This window comes from Crocodylus siamensis, chromosome 6 (assembly GCF_052110815.1).
Source record: "Crocodylus siamensis isolate JL-2025a chromosome 6, ASM5211081v1, whole genome shotgun sequence".
Lineage (NCBI taxonomy): Eukaryota > Metazoa > Chordata > Crocodylia > Crocodylidae > Crocodylus > Crocodylus siamensis.
In genome coordinates, this window is record NC_143400.1 from 81,985,232 (window position 1) to 82,004,922 (window position 19,691).

General features: G+C 42.8%; 1 pseudogene; it reads right to left on the minus strand.

The window, feature by feature from the left end:
• Nucleotides 1-864: 864 nt before the first annotated feature.
• Nucleotides 865-19,691, minus strand: part of LOC149863068 (serpin I2-like) — a 36,557-nt pseudogene continuing 17,730 nt past the window's right edge.

A 19,691-nucleotide genomic window follows, 5' to 3' on the forward strand; every position in this document is an offset into this window, starting at 1 on the left:
TCCCTACTTACCTATATCTAAATAAAAACTTCAACCGCAGATCCCAAACTAGGGGTCTTAATACTTACAAATGGAGTTGCATCCCCAGTATAAATTCAGCTGCAGAAATAGGGTTGCAAGCTTGGAAGCCCAACTGGGAATGGGGTCGCAAGTGGAGGTAGCGGTGGAAACAGTTCCTAAGCACTGAACTACAGTCTTGCTTCCGCTAGAATTCTCCGCTAAGATAACTAACGTCCATTACTCATCTCACTATAAACAATACTGGTTTTGGCACCAAGAGCTTAATAGTCTAATATATCAGATTATTATCTGGAGGAGGGAGCAAGATACAGTACCTACATATCAGCAAATTTCTGATAAGGAGAAAACATATCAGGAATTAAATGAGAGAAATTGCAAGCTTGTGAATGTTCAAGCTAGTGAAAGTACAAAGGAAGAATGAAAGAAAGCAGGCACTAACACTGCTAGAGTCTTCTTTTGTCCTGAAATGCAATGGAAATTAATCTTCTCTGCTAGCAGAAGAACAGGAAGGATAAAACAGCCCTCAAAATAAATAAAAATGGAGGGCTCATTGTTTGAAAATTAATCTAAAAAGATTCTAGCAGTGGATAAGATCAGAATTCCTCATCCTATTTCAGAAAGCTGAAAAGAGAATTCATTATTTTATCACTTCTCAGTTTTCATATATATACATTTTTTTTTAAACTTCTTCTTACTCATATTTGTATAGGTGGCAAATGAACACAAAATCATTTACAGATGAACAGAGTAAGCTGCTAAGCAATAAAATATATACTCTGAAATTTAAAATCCCTTAACACTCTAAGCCTGAAAGAATGAAAAGCAAAAACAACAAAGTTTGTATCAATGATCAGACTTTAATTTTAGGAAAGTTAACAGTTTTCTACCATCATCATTATAACAACTCCATATCTCTTTTGTCTTGCTCTGAATGTCAGGATTTGTCAGCCTTCCCATGGAAACAATTGAACCTAGAAAGTCAAAGAAAAGAAAAAAATAAATAGTGTGTATATGTATATATAAAGTTATATAGGGGTAACTATAACTATGGATTTTCAGTAGCAATTGTTAAGACATAATGAAAACAAGCTTTTTATTATATTTTTTCTTGTCAATAGAAAAATACCACAGTGAAATGTAATGACACAAAAACATTAAAAATTCCATTTCCCTTTCCAACAGAGCTGACCCCTGGCCATCTTTATATGAATAGGAAATCTGTCCAAAGCATATTGAATTGTATTATGTCTATGCTACATATGAATAGCTGGTAGCACCCTAAGCTGCATTATTTGTACCAATCCTTTCCATATAACCTATGGTGCATGTACATATAGTGTTATATATGCTGTTGCTTTTTTTCCTGTGTACTGGAGATTTATTAGGAACACATATATTAGGAAGTCCATAGTTAGGATGGTATGGTAAAAAAGGCTTTTAAAAAGGTAAAATCGGAGCTAGCCAATTCAGAGTTGTTGAAAGAAGGCACATTTGGTGACCACATTTGGTGAAAAAATCAAAAAAGCAAGTAAATGAAAACTTAAGCCATCCAACAGTACATACTACTGTTTCTCTACTCCTTCATCAATGCAAACACATGCTTTACCATTTCCATTGTAACACCTCAAATCAAGCACCACACCTTACCTCTCTGTCCCTCTATGGAAACCAGCTTTCCATCCATCAACTTTTCTGCACACAACCCTTAACTACTACACCAAATATGCACAGTTACTAGTGTTGGGGGGAAATCTAGCGTAGCATCATAAACAGAATAGCAGAAAAAGATGTTTGAGGGTGTAATGTATGAACTTTGGTGAATAATAGTCATGTTACTTATAAAGTATGTGCTTGTTCATGGAGAAGTAGTGTGGCTAAGTTTTTGATTTCCCCAATATTGAGGCTATATGCCAGAAATGTTGAAGATATTTCCTGCCCTAATTATAATGATAATGAAGTCGCTTCTTATAAGCATTTTGCTGTGTTTAAGGAAAGGAGTCATTTTATTCCTAGACTTAATATTGCCTTTACAGAGAAGATGCACATGTTGTGTTCTGGCATGAAGACTTTGGTTTCATTTTTCCTGGTCTTCTTCATCATGTCTCCAATCCAACCTTTCTATATGGTCTTTCCCCAATATTCTGCACAGGCCACTTCTTCTGGTGTTCATGCTGCCAGATCTTGTGGGGTACATTGTGGTGCTACAGGGCATCTCAGGAGGTGATCCATGGTTTGCTTCTCCTGACAAACACATTGGTTGGTTGCATAGAGGCCCCATGATATCATGAGAAAGTTGCATCTTCTAAAACCCACTCTTAATGTGTTCAGGCTCCACCAGGTATGCCACCTGCAGTTGGAGCCAGATGCTAACTCATCACTGGGGGTAATTCCTCGATGATTCCTGGTTATTTTCCTGAAATAACTAGGGCAATGGGATCAAAAGTAGAGCGTTGTTCTTTGGGTGGTGAAGAAACAAATGGAACTAAACCAGGGCAGTTATCCTGAGTCAGCATTTATCAATGCAATTTATTTGCTAGCTTCCCCACTGATACAACCAACATGCCAAAAACCCTGCTTCCATTGCTTCCATTACTATGAACAACTTCTGTTTTGCAACTACATTGCAATGCACATGTAGTAGAGTGCTGTGAATAAATTGTAAACTCACCAGCATGAAAAGTAACGTTTTTGCAAAAACAAAACAAAACAAAAAAACATCCAACTGGTCTGGTTTCATTGTGAATCATGGCTTTGACTCGTAATGGAGAAAAGCCTGAAAAAGCAGAGAGAAGCCTGAGCAATGAGGTTCTCATCGGTAGTGCTTTAAAGTTAGGCATGGGGGAAGGGGAGGAAAAGGAGGCACAGGAACATGGATCAGCTGAAGCTCTTGTAGCTATTTCATCTGTTCATTTTACTCCACTGTAAGTGGAAGTTAAACCACAGTGATTAGCCTTCTGTTTCATTCAAGGATAAACCATTGTGGTTTAGCTTTACTGACTTCAAGATAGGAGCAGACAAATGAAACAAGTTGCAACAAATCAGCTGATACACTTTCACATGAGTAAGTCTTCCACACTTTAAAATGGATGAATTGTTTATCAGCCCGTTCACTGTTATAGTGTTAGGAAAAAGGTGTTTGTCTGAGCTTATGTGATCTCTCATTCCAAGTTTTCATTTTGAAAAGACAGATCAAAACAGCATCTTCAGTTGCTTTAGGCTAGTAGAAAAAGGCTGCTGTAAAGAGTTTCTCACCCACAGTTTAGATGTATTTACAATATGTGCCTTACTGTGCCTCTTCTACGTGTTACTTTCTGACACCTCAAGCTGGTTCACACAATTGGCTTTAGGCGAGTTCACTTTAAACCTACCCTGGATAACTTTACTGTCATTAGACCCACTTCCTTTGTGGTATGACCTCTTCATGACTTCCTGCTATTGCCATCAAGCATTTCAATTTGCTTCCAGTATTAAATATAGCAAAAATCTTCCCTCCCCAATTGGAAGTCTCTTTTTAAAGTGAATTTAGTGCTAGGGTAGTGTGTCAGACTGACAACTCTTGAAACTGAAGTGTTTTATTTATCCATAATAAAAGACTCCCATAAAATGGGAGAAACACGGGCAGTGCAGCACAGCCTACTCCATGCAACCCAGAAGGGGGAAAACTTTCATTGGCTTTCTTTCACAGAACTGCCTCCCCTTGGCTGAGATGCTACTGAAAATGCCAGTGAGCTTACCTCCAAACTATATGTAACCTCAGGGGTCCATACAAAATCCAGGTAGCTCATGCAGAGCTAGACCATTGATGCACAAATGCTGTAATATAACCTAACTCTAGTCCACAGCAACACCTGCCTCCTTGGTGTTTCTTGGAAAAATTCCAAAAAGCACTTCTTCATTTGAATTTACTAGTTCAACATCAAAACACTTTGCAGAGGTGGTTTGTTTTCCACATGGCTCTATCAGAGACGAGGCACCCTTAAAAAGCTTTCTGATGGAAATCTGTCTAGTTTCCTGATACTTCTGTTTGATTCTACAATAGTCCGCCCACCCTAATCTGCCAGATTTCAGGGTTCAGTGGTGCCAGGCATACAGACTTCCCCCATGTTATGGGCTTTCCCTTTCCTACACATTTTTGGAGAATTTTGTTCCTAACTAGAATTAACCCAGCTTGCAAAATAGCAAAACCATCTGCAATATGGTTTTACTTTCCCCCACATAGCTGTAATTTATAAGGCATTAAATAGTCACTCACAGCATTCAGCAATTTGAAAAAAACAAAAAAACCCCCAAAAAACCCCTTTCCTATTTAATTAAAAAGGCCTTCACTATCTACAGTCCTACAGTTTATCAACAATCTTTTGGGGCTCTTATGCTGCTTCTGCATACAAAGTCATTGCTGATTTTTCACCTGGATAGATTATCTTGGATGGCAATGGTCACATACTGACAGAAAAGAATATATGGGATTCTAGCCTTTCTTTTCTTGCTACTCACATTGGCACTGTGGAGTTAACATTTCTGCCCCTACACTATTCACTATTATGATACAATGTTCTTTATATGCAGTCGCATTACACCCAAAAATTTGCTCTCTATGGTCATCGTGGGACTTTTTTTCCCCACAGGTATCAGGCGTTTTCTTGTTAGCCATCCATCTGGAGTTACTCTCTCAAACTGATCTAACCTGAGATACTGCTTCTGCCTTTGTTCAAGGTAATTTGCATCATCATCTCAGAGCCTCACAGGAGAACTGAGAGACTCCTTACCAGCTAAGAACTGCCTGCCCAGAGGAGTTTTCCATCTATTGACTCTAACAGGGACTCAGACAGGAACCTGTTACTTGGTCTAGCTCTGGGAGGAGTGACCGCTGAATGTCCCCTGCTAAGTGGAGAGGTTTTCATACCTGGGGGAAGATTAGTTAATTAGCCCGTGAAAACCAGAGATAAAACCAGCAGTGGGACATTTACTGATTGCCTTCGGGCACTGGAGGACAAGTGCAGGGATAATCGAGACCTCAGGAGGATGGAGAAAATGGGAAAAGATTCTTACCTGTGATCCTGGAGAGCACCGTGAGCTGAAAATGCTGGAGAACAGGTCAGACACAAAACGGGCAACGGTCCAGGAGATTGGACCACACGTGGTGAGTGCAGGAAAGCACTGAGGCATTGGGAAGCAGCTCTGCCCTGAGCTGACTGTGCCTCTGGGACAATTCACAGGGAGACAAACCCAAACAAGTTTCTGGCCCTCTCAGAGCAGCATCTGCTAAGAAGATACCAGAGCGAATAGAGTGAGAGCAGCAGGGGGCTGCTCTAGCCACAAGCCACAGGTGATGAAGAAAAGTGCTCCACTAATGAAATAATTGGCAGTGGATGCAGTTTAGTTACAAAGTATCTTTCAAGCAACAGACCAGAGTTTTCCCTTATCTGTAACTCAGAATGTCCTCACCAATGAAGGAACTGGCGAGATTCTTGTGATTGTATCTGTTATTGTGGAAAATAAACCCTTACTTGAGCGTTTAACACCTGGGTGGTATTTACCAATCAAAACATCAAAGTCCACTGATCTCCTTCTTTTTTCCTATCCAATCCAAGTCATGGCAGGCGAGTACAAGCGGGGAAAAGAGGCTAAAATCACCCTACACGCTTACAGACCCCTCTGTGAAATCCTATGAAATGCAAACTTTCATTTCTACCCAGGACAACTTTTGCAATCTTGATGCCTGATGAAGGATGTTTGTGCCCAAAAGCTTGCAATTAAAGATTTTTTTTTGCAACAATCTCATTGGTCTAATAAAAGACCATACCATGAGCCCTGATTACTTTTTCCTCTAGACCAATATGACTATAACCTGAATATCTGATCTAACACTGGGTCACTTTGGGTGCATCTGCACATGCATTTAATGCAACTGTAAACTAATCCCAACATCACTGTCTTCATGTGCACTTAACCACAGTAACTTACTGTGCTGCCAGATACCACTTGTATCTGACAAGACTATCCAGCAGCACAGTAAATTAGTCTACTGAGCCCTAATTGCAGTGCATGTGTAGATGGTGATGCTTTACTGCACAGCAAATTAGTCTGCTGCACAGTTAAGTCCCTTGTTTAAACACGCCCCTTATGTTGCACATTGGAAGTTATACAATTTTGTTTGGAAAACAGGTAACACTTGAAACCATTACTGTATTTCATGCTATATAGGTCTACCCCATCTTTCTGATCTGAAAGGTAAGGATTTTCATAGGCATGGTATAAGAGCTTGGCTCAGCACTCGGCTGGCATGGCCCCATCCCCATCCCCTAGGAGTGGCGCCAAGCCTGCTGCTGCTCACAGGTGATGGGGATGGGGACAAGACTGAGCTCAGTGCTTCGCTGGTGCAGGCCCATCCCCTGTGAGTGGTGCTGCTGGTGCTGCCCACAGGGGATGAGCACTGAGCCCAGCCCTGCCCCAATTCCCATCCCCATCTCTGTGAGTGGTGCTGGGCTCGTAGAGGATGGGACCGCTGTGAGCTGCACTGTGGACCACCAACTCCAGCACTGCTCACAGGAAATGAGGCTTTGGCAGCAAAGCATCAAGCCCAGTCCCATGCCCTGTAACCAGCATCAGCCGACTCGCAGGGTACAGGGCCAGGCTTGGCACTCAGCTCGCATGGCCCCCTTGCCTGTGAGCCCAGCACAATTCACAGAGGACAGGGATGTGGATGAGGCTGGGCTAAGCTGGGCTTGGCATTTAGCTGGTGCAGCCTCATGTCCTGTGAGTGGCACCAGCAGCACCACTCACAGGGAATGGGGCTGTGCCAGCTGAGCACCAAGCCCAGTTGTATCCCCAATTTTTTGGTGTGGCATGGTATACAAGTCAAGTTTGATTTTAAGACACAAAAATTGGGATTCAAAACTCAAATTTTACACCCTGAAATATGGTAATTATATTCAGAACTATTTTAGTAGTTCTTTGCTTTCACTATTAGGGAGACACTTGGCTGGGATGGTTTAGTCTGGAATGATCCTGCTTTGAGCTGAGGGCTGAACTAGATGACCTCATAAAGTCCTTTCCAAACCTACTTTCCTATGATCCTATAATTTATAAAAGATCTTGAAAGCTCTTTACCAGTACTGTTTGTGCTGGGAAAGATTTGCTTAGCTCAGTCATTTGACATGGGCCAGAGTTAAAACAAATTTACTACACTAGTCACGCAACAGGAAGATGGTATCTAATGAAAGTGGTTATGGTTATGGTCCCCTCCTAACATCAGTCTTTATCACTTTAGTACCTGAGCACTTTCTCCAAGTGCATGAACTACATTAATATGTGTCACTTACAGTTCATTCTCTCTCTCATCATCTAGTGCAGTGGTTTTCAACCACTTTTCTTTTGTGGACCCCTAAAAAATTTCAAATGGAGGTGAAAACCCCTTTGAATTGTAACTGTGGGTATTTGCATACTTTTGATTGATCATAGTAATCTTTTCCAGATACCTTATACTTGGCCTGTAGACCCCCAAGGGTCTACAGACCATAGGTTGAAAACCCATGATGTAGTGCCAGGAAAAATCCTCAGACATATCTGAGACAAAGGGTGTAGCTTCATCCTAGCAAGGATGTTTCATCAAACATGGATTCAGTCCTAAGCCTGCAGAACAACCAAACTATTTTTCAGAATCTGGCCCATTTTTGTCTGCCCATTGGAAGACCCATGTCATATTTTGATCTCCAGTGTCTGTTCATTAAGACATATTCCCTGTAGCTCATTTTCAAAAATAACAGTAATTTCTCCCTATTTTATATCAACCATTAACATCTTCCATAAATGAGCTGTCATTCATCCTAAGCCCTAATTTAAAGGAGTATCTTAGTTTTGACATTTTAATTTCAGCAGAGATCATAAAACAGTCAAGATTTTTATTAAACACTCATTGTTAAACATTATAACCAACAACATGAAGCTTTCCTTGTTTCCCCGCACTCATGTTCTGAATGACATAAGATGGGTCTGTAAAGACAAAATGATCCATAACTGCTGTCATGCAGCAAGAAAACAAAGGAGCCAAATCTAGATACTATTTTCTTTTGTCAGTACCACACACTCCCTTCAGTTCATGAAGCTCCTGATTTAAATTAGTGTCAAAGAATTACATTACTAAAAGTTTAAATACAAACCTGAATAGTTAAATTGAAGTAGTCCAAATGCTTGGAAGATTTGGGGAACTGGTGCACTTGTCTCCCCATCTTATTTCTGTGTTTATTTGTTTTCATAATTATAGGAACAGGAAGAAAGAAAAAAAAGAAGGCGGGAAGGAGAGTGATTAAAGCTGAAATGCTAATGAAAGAAGATGTCCTAAGAGATGTCTGGAGGATCCTGGTGACTACAGGATTTATAGAATCTGAGGCTTTTTGAAATTAGGACATTCCAAAAAGAAAACTGATTTAAGACGATGTGGCCAGGAGCAGTCCGGATCACCTGATGAAGGACTACCAAGCTCTGGGGGAGATAGGGGCACAGGTGGTCTTCTCATTGGTCCTTCCAGTGAGTAGGCTTAGAAGACACCATGAGACCTGCATCTGGGATGTCAACTTGTGGCTTCGGGAATGGTGTCTCACGGTGGGCTTTGGCTTTCTGGGCCACAACCCATACTTCAGAACAAAAGACTTGCTCAGGTGAGATGGGCTTCACCTCTCCCCCAAAGGTAAGCATGCGTTCTCTTTCAGGTTGGCTGGTCTCCTCCAGCGGGCTTTAAACTAGGCACGTCAGAAGAGGGGGAGGAAGAGTACCAAGGGAACCACAGAGCACAGAACCAAGAGACACCCACAAGAACAGCCCAGCTGAGACAGGCGACGAGCATAAGAAATGCCCAGGTAAGATACAGGGGCACAGACAGTCCTGGGATTGCGGGGAGTCACATACACCCTCAGGAGGCCTTAAATGCCTCTGTACTAATGCTTGTAGTATGGGGAACAAGAAGGAGGAACTTGCCCTCCTGCTAGCTAACACAAACCCAGACATAGTGGGGTTCTGCTAGCTAACACAAACCCAGACATAGTGGGGTTCACTGAAACTGGGTGGGATCCAATGCATGACTGGGCGGTGAACATCAAGGGCTATAGGCTGTATAGGCCGGATAGAACAGGGAGGAAAGGTGGGGGTGTGATGTTCTACATCAAAGGGCAATACACATCCTCAGCAAACAGCACCGGGTCTGAGGTAGGGCAGACTGAGGTGCTCTGGGTCAGAATACAATGGGGTCAGGGGGAAAGGGACCTAACGGTGGGGGTCTACTACAGCCCACCTAACCAGGGAGAAGAGCTGGACCAGGAATTCTCAGGTCAGCTCACGGAGGCAGTTAAGTCAAGGGATGTGGTCATCATGGGTGACCTAAACTACCTGAACATCTGCTGGGAAAAGCAGTCAGCTAGGTTTGACCTGTCACATAGGTTCCTAGCCAAGATACAGGACCTCCATATAACCCAGGAGGTACACAGTCCCACCAGGGGAAATGCCTAGTTGGACGTGGGCCTGGCCACAGGCGATGACCTGGTGAGGGGACTGCGGGTGCTCAACCACCTGGGTGACAGCAATCATCGCCTACTGGAATTCACCATCCAGCACAGGGTGTCAAAGGCCTGCAGCCTTTGCAGCAAGGCAGCAGCCCTGGACTTCAGGAAAGAGGATTCCAATGAGGTAAGGAGACTAGTTAGGGAGTTGGGAGTCCAAGAAGAGTGGTTGTTCCGTAAGGACACAATCCTCCAGGCCCAAAGGGTGACAATCCCCACACGGATCAAAGGGGGCAAGAGTGCTCAAAAGCCCCCATGGCTAACCAAGAGCATCCACGAATGTCTCAAAGCCAAAAAGGAGGCGTACACCCAGTGGAAGGGAGGGGCCATCACCAAGGAGGATTATACCTCCTTGGCTCGAGATTGTAGGAGGGCTGTTAGGAAGGCTAAGGCAGAGATGGAACTGGGACTAACGACCCAGATCAAAGATAACAAGAAGTCCTTTTTTAAATACATAGGGGGTAAAAAGAAGGTACCAAGTAATGTGGGGCCTCTGCAGGACATGGTTGGTAATCTGGTGGTAGCACCAGATGACAAAGCTGATCTCTTTAACAGATTCTTTGCTTCCATTTTTCTGAGCAGGGACAGGGACATCTCCCCCACTGGGATTCCGGATGGACCCAGTGGAGGCGCAACCAGGCCCAAGGTCAGTAAGGACCAATCAGGGAACTTCTGGAGAGACTAGACATGTTCAAATCAGCAGGTCCTAATGATCTCCACCCCAGAGTGCCTAGGGAATTGGCAGAGGTCATTGCAGGACACCTGGCACAGCTTTACGAGCACTCATGGTGCTCTGGTGAGGTGCCAGAGGACTGGAAAAGGGCCACAGTGGTCCCCATTTTCAAAAAAGGGAGGAAAAAGGACCCAGGAAACTATAGGCCCATTAGTCTTACCTTGGTCCTGGGGAAGCTCCTTGAGAAAATTATCCAGGAACACATCTGCAAGGGGCCAGCAGGAAAGATTATGCTTAGGGGAAATCAACATGGGTTCATTAGAGGCAAGTCCTGTCAGACCAACCTGGTGGTCTTCTATGACCAGGTCACAAAAGCCTTGGATGCAGGTGTCGCAGTGGACTTTAGTGAACGTAGTCTTTTTGGACTTTAGGAAGGCCTTTGACACTGTCTCTCACCCCATCCTCATTAAAAAATTAGGCAACTGTGGTGTCGATGCCTACACAGTCAGATGGGTCATAAATTGGCTGGAGGGCTGCACCCAGAGAGTGGTGGTGGATGGGTCATTTTCAACCTGAAGAGAGATGGGCAGTGGGGTTCCCCAGGGCTCAGTCCTAGGGCCCACACTTCAATATCTTCTTTGGCGATTTGGACGAGGGGGTGAAAAGCACCTTGTTCAAGTTTGCAGATGACACTAAGATGTGGGAAGAAGTGAGCATGCTAGAAGAGAGGGACAGGCTATGACTAGATCTGGACAGGCTACAGAGGTGAGCAGATGAGAATAGGATGGGTTTCAATACGGACAAGTACAAAGTGTTGCACCTGGGAAGGAAGAACCAGCAGTATACCTACAGGCTGGGGAGCTCCCTTCTTGTCAGCACAGGGGCAGAAAAGGATCTTGGTGTCGCTATTGATTCCAAAAAGCATCTTGGTGTCACTACTGACTCCAAAATGAACATGGGCCGGCAATGTGGGGATGTGGTCAGGAAGGCTAACCGCACCTTGGCATGCATCCATAGATGCATCACGAGCAGGTCCAAGGAGGTGATCCTCCCCCTCTATGTGACACTGGTCAGTCTGCAGTTGGAATGCTGCGTCCAGCTCTGGGTGCCACACTTCAGGAGGAATGTGGATAGCATCGAGAGGGTCCAAAGGACGGCCACTTGCATGATCAGGGGGCAGCAGGGCAGGCTCTATAAGGGACCTGAACCTGTTCAGCCTCCACAAAAGAAGGCTGAGAAGGGATCTGGTGGCCGCCTATAAACTTGCCAAGGGAGACCAGCATGCAATGGGAGAGTCCCTGTTCCTCCAAGCTCTACCAGGGATAACAAGGAACAATGGCCATAAGTTGACTGAGAGTAGATTCAAGCTAGATATCAGGAGGTGCTACTTCACAGTCAGGGCAGCTAGGAGCTGGAACCAACTTCCAGGGAAACTGGTGCTCACCCCTACCCTGGGGGTCTTCAAAAGGAGGCTAGACAATCACCTAGCCGGGGTCGTTTGACCCCAGCATTCTTTCCTGGCCATGGCAGGGGGTTGGACTTGATGATCTGCTTAAGTCCCTTCCAATGCTGTAGCAAAACCCCCAGTTTTGCTTTTTTAATATATATATTTAAAAAGATAGATAGATATGCATTCCCTCCCCTCCTCCAACTATTTCTGACTTTTCCTCTCCCTCTCTATTCCCTATAGATAAGTATAAGTGACTTCAGACTTAGGATAAGTTTAACATTTTTATTTTGATAGCAAGTTTTTGGTTTTGTATATCGCTGTTTTATATTGTATAATTATTAAGTTTGTATTGATTTGTACTGTTGCATATTGTATTATTATCATTTTCGTATTGATTTTTATTGTTTCATATGGATATTGTATGGTTTAGGCCTGTGTTTATAAGTGAACCAAAGTCATGTCAAGTTTTCATTTTATATGTCAAGCCTCCATCTTGTGTCCTCTGCCCAGGCATCCCCTGTGTTGCAACTGTTTGATTCATTGTACCCCGCCCCCCCCCCCCCATGTAAATTGGTTCCCGGATGAATGAGAGCGATTGGGAACAATTGAAATACAATAGTAGCAGGCCTCTACTGAATGGCCTGTAATGACCAGGGCATCACCTCACATTGATTCATCCAGGAACCACAGACCTCACCCACGAACAGAGACAAGAACCCACCATTTGAAAGACAAAAGACCCTGCAGAACCACCAACTCTACCATTGTATCGCACCATTACAGACACCCGAAACTGCACATCCCTGCATGGAGCACACATGCTCAGTACACCAGGAGCTGACCCTTGCCTGGGCATGCCTCCTGTCAGGGCAGTGAAGACAGACCCAGTCGGACGCCCTCTCCATCTGGACCAGCACCATGCCACACCACCTATCCACCCACAGGCCCTGCTAGTGACCCCCTCTGGACAACACCTACTGGACAAGGGCCACTTTCCAAACTCAATAGGTAGCTATCACCCTCCCCCCCACTTCAACCAAGGACTTGGACTCTGCTTCTCTTCCCTACCTGGACTCCAACCCTTCCACTGAGTCTCTTTCTCCTGCTGCCATTGTGAGTCTGTGTGTGCGTGTGCGTGTGAACCAATAATTTCATGGGGCTGTGTAGTGTGTTGTCTGTGTAATAAAACTGTTATTTGGACCCCTAAGTTGGGTTTCGCTTTACTATGGTTTGGTCCTGCTGCAATGTCTGCTCCTCGCCCCTCTAACTTCTGTCTCATTTCTCCCTCTCCTGCTTCTGGCTCACTGCCACCTCCAACACCTGTCCTGAGCTTCTCTCTGCCTCCAAACCTCCTGTTTCTTTGCCACTGTCTTATCCTCACTGCCTTTGCCTTTTCCCCTGAGCAACCAGGTTTCTGCCTCAGTTTCTTTCCTGGCTGTCTCCTCCTTGCCACCACTTATCTGCTCCTCACCAGTATCTCAGCTGTCTGCCTCAGTTTCCAGCCCCAGTCTACCTTAAGTAAACCCAAGCCTCAGTCCCTCAGCCAGCTTCTCTGTAGTCCACTGGTTCTGGCAACTTTCACTCCCTTACTTGTGTGTATGTGTAGGTGGATTGTATGTGTGCGAACTGGTGTGTGTGTATGTGTGTGTGTGTGTGTGTGTAAATATATATATATATATATATATATATATATATATGTCATTGTGTGCATGATATATGAATTAGTGATCTGTGTCTAACTTTTGGGGTATATAGTGTATGTGCTTGAATTAGTGATAGATATGCACGTGCCTAGGCTGGTTTGGCTGTGTATGTGCCTGAGCTGGTAGTGTGTGTGTGTGTCTATGCACCTAATTGATTTGTATGCTTGTATATGTGCAATTGTGTCACACCCTCCTGTCTAACAGCACAATATTGAGATCCTGAGAGTTGGCCTGACCCCACAGGGAAACAACGCTACCAACTATGAAACTATGAAGATACTTTTTTTTAAAAGATTTAGCTGTGAAACCAATATAAAAATATGCATGGGTCTTTATTGTTCCCAATGCTTAAAGAACTACATTAATCTCCAGAAGCCAAAATAAGGGTGCCAAGCTCATTTTGCGAAAATGACTGAATTAAGTTATTTTGTTAAATGCCCCTTTGGTCCAGACTTTCTAAGTTAGGCCAACATCCTGCTTCCACAGAGTAGATGTCCCAAAAGGTATACCACTAGGAGGTTTACAAATTGATGGAGGGTTGAATTAGGTAGTAACTAATATTTTAATTCATAAAAGTAATTGTGGTGTTCAGAACCACTCCTTCAGGGAGGCAGGGGGAATTGAAGACCACCATTTAGACACCCTAAATTCTGCTCTTTGGTATCTTCTGGATGCAAAACTCATCAGCCTCTCTTCCCCTAGTTGTTACGCCTTGGGGACAAAGGGAGCAGGACAAAGGGAGCAGAATTCAGAGAACAAGTCCAGGTATTAGGCAACAATGAAAGAAAGAAAGTAGCAGTGTGCTTTTCTATAATTAATATGTATGGGGATAAAAACACTTTCTTTGTCCCATTCTATATTCATCACTATAAGTCTGCCAGTGTTACCAATAGTACAATATAGAGTGAAGTCATTAGGAGCACCAGAGCTAAATACTCAAAGAAATGAGTGAGGCACTTTCTGCCTATATTAGGCCAAATTTTCTTTGTTGTACTAGTGTAAATTGAAATCAGTGATATTACTGATTAACTGAATTCTGCGATAAATATTATACCAAATATGTATTGGTGTATCTTGGGACATGCTCTGACCCTCCATATAGAAAGATAACCCTGCCTCAGTTCACACTCATAACTTTTTCTTTGCTACCAGAAACAGTAGGCCCCTGGAACACTTTTACTTGATGTTGCAATGAGATCTGTTCCCCATACACATCCTGTCATGTCATATGTACATGGCAGGACACATGATTTTGGAATCGGCAATTTGCCATTGCAGGGGGAGCCCAAGATCATGATCCCAGGCTCTCCCTGCACTGGCAAGTAAAAAGCCAGGTGCCTAGTGAACTGGTGCAACTCCTGGGTTGGGATTGATTGTCGACCCCAGCCCTGGGACTTCACTGGGGCTGGTTGGAGACTCCAGTGTAGTCCTAGGACTGGAACTGACAATCAGCTGATTGTTGGTCTCAGCCTAGGGACCACACTGGAGGCGTGATGCAGTCCCTGGGCTGGGACAGGCAATCAGCTGGTCTAGTACACTGCCCTGTGACTGCTTTCAGAGTCTTGCCCTGCCATGCAACTGGCACCAGGCTTCATGGCAGGGACCCTGACACATATTCAATTTAAAGCAAGAAGTAAACCAGCTGCAAAATGTATTCCACAAAACATAAGTAATCATTTTGTAGTTTATTTCATGATTTATGGTGCCATTAATTGCCTGAATATGTGGCTGGGTTACTATTAAATATATAATTAACTGGTTAAATATGTTGAAAATATAATGTCTGCCTTAGAATGATTGTTTTTCAGATGGGGAACAGACCAGAGATCAGATGATGACATTTTGCAGAATTTTAAGCTAGATCAATAATTTAAGCTCTGATGGCCTAGAGTTCCAGAAAAATACATTAAAATACGAAGTGCATACAAAGAACGGTCAAAATTTGACTAGAATACATGAATATATATGAAGTAAAGAGACAGCTTCGAATTGAAACCAGCCCCTTCCTTTCTAATAATCTTATTAAAATGAAACAAACTTTAAGAATATAATTTGCGTTGCACGTTTATTTTGCTACCTTCCTGCATTTCATTTACTTTAGACAGTAGCCATAAATTGTTCAGTTTAACTTCATTGTTTGTAATCAGAAATTTCATATTTTCATGTATAGTACAACCAGCTATCATGTGTGGGTTGCAGTCAGTGCATAGAGATTTACATTATTATTAGTTTCTGTACTTTTTCCTATTTCCAAAACCAATCCATTGGGTCTAACAGGTATCCCTTTAAAAAAAGTCCCAACAGTACCTAAATTTAATAACCTGACCTCTTAGATTATGTTTCAGAACAAATAGGAAAGGATGGTGAGCCACAAACTGGTTTTGTGACATGTTCATGTCTAGTTTCATGACATGCATGCCTACAGAAACCAAGCATTTCTATTACAGCTATTAGATAAACTCTTTATCTAGAGTCTAGATTCTAGACCAAAGCCTAAGCTGCTGAGGTAGGTGCTGACAGAGGTGTTTTGGGGCTGTGGGAAGAAAGGTATCTTCCCTGCAAAACTGTTAAGATGCCCTCTCTAGAGGCTACTTGAAGTCAGCAACTGAAAAAACTTGGTTCTCTAATGTACAATAGATTGAATGATCCACTCTGATGAGCGCTTCTGCAAAGCTGGGCTCTATACTATACATCTTGTCACTTCCATAGAAGAACCATGACTTTTGCTGTTATTAAAGGTCCTTCTTTGGACATGGAGAAATTTGTCATTACAGATCAGAACACTACCCTATCATGTCCAGAATATAGTATATGATTCAGTAAAAGAAAGAGGTACACTTAAGTAAAATGTTTTTCTCTCCACAGTTTAGGCATTGCTTTGAACTGCAGTTGTTGATTCCCAAAAGGACAATGTATGCTAACGGCCTTTTCCATTAGTCACAAATCATGAAGACAATTGAAAAATTACAAGAAAAAAAAACCGTGTATAATATACAGCTGCTTAGCAATATGGTATTTTCTTTAGGGACTTAGCACAAACTATCAAGGAGAATAACCTACTCAAGATACCTTTAGATTTTAACTTCTTCAACTCAAGAAATGGCATTTCATTTTAAAACTCATCTGAAGTGCATATTATAACTATATTCTGTTTTAACTATGGTTATTACCTGCCCTGCAGGCATTTGTCAAACTGAAAGCTTAAAATGGCCCATTTAAGCAGTGATATATATTCTCAAGAGCAGTGGTTTACAAGTGAAAATGGCTTAGTTAAGAATTAAGATACAATACTGACAAACTGTCATTAAAATAAAATCAAGTTATCTTCAGTTTCATATTAACATCTTTGCTAGATATAGTAAATCACTTTTTTGTTATTAAAAAGGATTTCATAAGTATCCCAGAGGCCATATAAAGTCATATCACTCCTAACCATTAAAGCAGAGGTTGACATAAAGACAAAATGGACATTTCCTTGAGATCAAAGAAATCATAAAAGAGAAAGCAGAGGTCAGTTAGTCCACCTTCCTGTCCCATGGCAGGATAAACTAAATCTAAATCTAATTTAAATAATCTGTGACAGACATTCGTCTACCCTGGCACATAATACAAACATAGTGTCAACAGGCAGGGTCCAGCGGCTTTAATTTTGCTGCACTTTCTATGTGGCAGAAAAGAAATCAAATCACCTGCTCCCTGCTCGTAACACCTGTAAACACGGAAAAGAAAATGAATCTATTGGATTTCCAGCCTTTTACCATTCAGTAACTAATATTCCTCACCTTGTCAGGGACAGTGATACACACAGAATGAGACAGGTTCAGCAGTCTTTAATTAAAGGTATACTTGTCATAATATATGGCATTATGGAGGAAATCGTTGATGACTCTGAGTGAGTGATATTACAATCATGCCCTCATCGCTGTAACATCTGACTACCTCTCATTCAGTAACTCACCCAGAGCTTTTCTTAGGGGTGGCCAATGTAGGTGACTGCTCAGGGTGCTGCGCTCCCGCCCTGACTGCCCAGGGTGCCATGGCCTCCCTACACCAAATATGCATACACATGTGAGCAGATGAGGCCCCCTACCCACCGGCCTCTGCCTGCAGCATCTACACTGACTTGTAAGGGGAGGGAGCCCAAAATACAAGTTTGCCCTGGGCACCATTTTCCCTAAGGCTGGCTCTGAACTCATCAAAATATTTCAGGTTCCAACAATCATCCTTCAAACTACAGACAAACAGAGGAATAGATGTAAAAACTGAGAAGGATATTTAGGCCCCAAAAAGTGCTTGGCAAAGTTATCAGCAAAGGAAAAGCAAACAGGAATGAAAAAAAGGAAAATGTAATATATTTGGGGTGGGAACAACATTGACTTCAAACAGGGTTCTAAGTATCGTATACTATATATAAAGTTGTCTGATCTACAAATTAAGTCCTCAACATAGAACTCATTTTAAATAGCATGACTGGTAGCTATGAAATTTTGCTTAAAGACTCATGGCAAATCCTCTGCTTTTAGTACATGAAGTGAGATAGACTAGGCCCAATTCTCCTGTCATATACTAGTGAGAACCAGGAGTTAAATTCATCAGTTACAAAGCCACTACACATGATACATAGTTTATGACCTAACTAGGTTTTGTTAGTATTTTATTGCATATGTTAATAAAATAAAATCACATCTAAAGAAAATCTGAAATCCCTAAAACAAAGAATTAGTTTAATGAGCAAGTTTTTTTTTCTAAAATTTAAATGACAATTAACAATTATTCTTGGTGAGGAAGCTAAATATGGAAACATGGGCCCTGAAGTGGCTTCAGCACCTTCTACTCCACATAGCAGTAGCACTTGGAAGGATTTACCATTGCTAGACACATACTATTAGAGGGGACAGAAACAGTAAATGAGGAGCAGCAAATGCTACACACCTTAGAAGAATGGATATGTCCGGGAGCTCAAAAGCTGACCTTTGACACGTATGACCAGAAGAAAGGGAGACACGTGGGCTAGGGACAGATGTTCAAAAAGCCTGAGCCTGAATTGATTCAACCTTTGCAAGGTAGTCTAACCTGGCTAGACTGAACCACTTTGTAACCATACAGACATCCCCTCAGGACTGAGAAAATGCAGGCACGTGCCTACCATGGCTCAGGATAGAAGCCAGGGGGTACTAGAGAGTCCTCACTTCCCTTTCACAGAGCTGATCTGAGGGGGGCATGGCCGGGCCCCGGCAGGACGCTCTTATTATTCCCACCCTCCTCCTGAGCAGCGCAGCAGGGAACGTTTATCACCCCTAACTCAGTGTTTATCAACCCATTGAAAAAACAAAGCCCCTCTCCATTAACTAATTGAGCTCTTGTTAGCTCCCAGCCTCCTCCTGTGGAGGCTGAAGTGGTCCAGGTCCCTGAGTCTCTCCTCATAGGACTTGTCCTGTAAGCCCCTAACCATACAAGTGACTTTTCTCTGGACCCTCTTGAGTTTATCAACATCCTTCTTGAAGTATGGTGCCCAAAACTAGACACAGTACTCCAACTGCGGTCTGACCAGTGCCACATAGAGGGAAAGTATCACCTCCTTGGATCTATTTGTCATGCATCTGCTGATGCACGATAAAGTGCCATTAGCTTTACTGATGATTTCATCACACTGACGACTCATGTTCATCTTGGAGTCCACTATGACTCTGAGATCCCTTTCCGCTTCTGTGCTGCTGAGAGGCTCACTTCCCAGCCAGTAGGTGTGCTGGATATTTTTACACCCTAGGTGCAGCACTCTGCACTTGTCCTTGTTGTACTGCATCCTATTGTGTAATACCCACTTTTCTAATCTGTCCAAGTCTACCTGCAATCATTCCCTACCCTCCGGAGTGTGCACTTCACCCCACAACTTAGTATCATCTACAAACTTGGGCAGAGTACACTTCACACCCCCATCCAAGTCACTGATGAAGATACTGAAGAGTACAGGTCCAAGGACCGAACCCTGCAGGACGCCACTATCTACATCCTTCCAGGTCATGCTGCGAAAAGACTGAGATCTAGATAAAAAAATAGTTTTAGGGCATCTAACTCCTATTAGAAGCTTTGACTCCCATTGAAATCAACCAGTATTTAGGTGCCTAACTGCCTATCAGGATCTGGCCTTGGATACTTTTGTCTTTTCTTGTCCCCAGTGCTCCATGCAGGATGCAATTTTTAAAACAATGGCTAACGTTTGTGGGATAGAACAAGAAAAAATACCTGAAGTTCTGAAACTGCGTATTGTGTCAAACTCCTCTGAAAAGGAAACA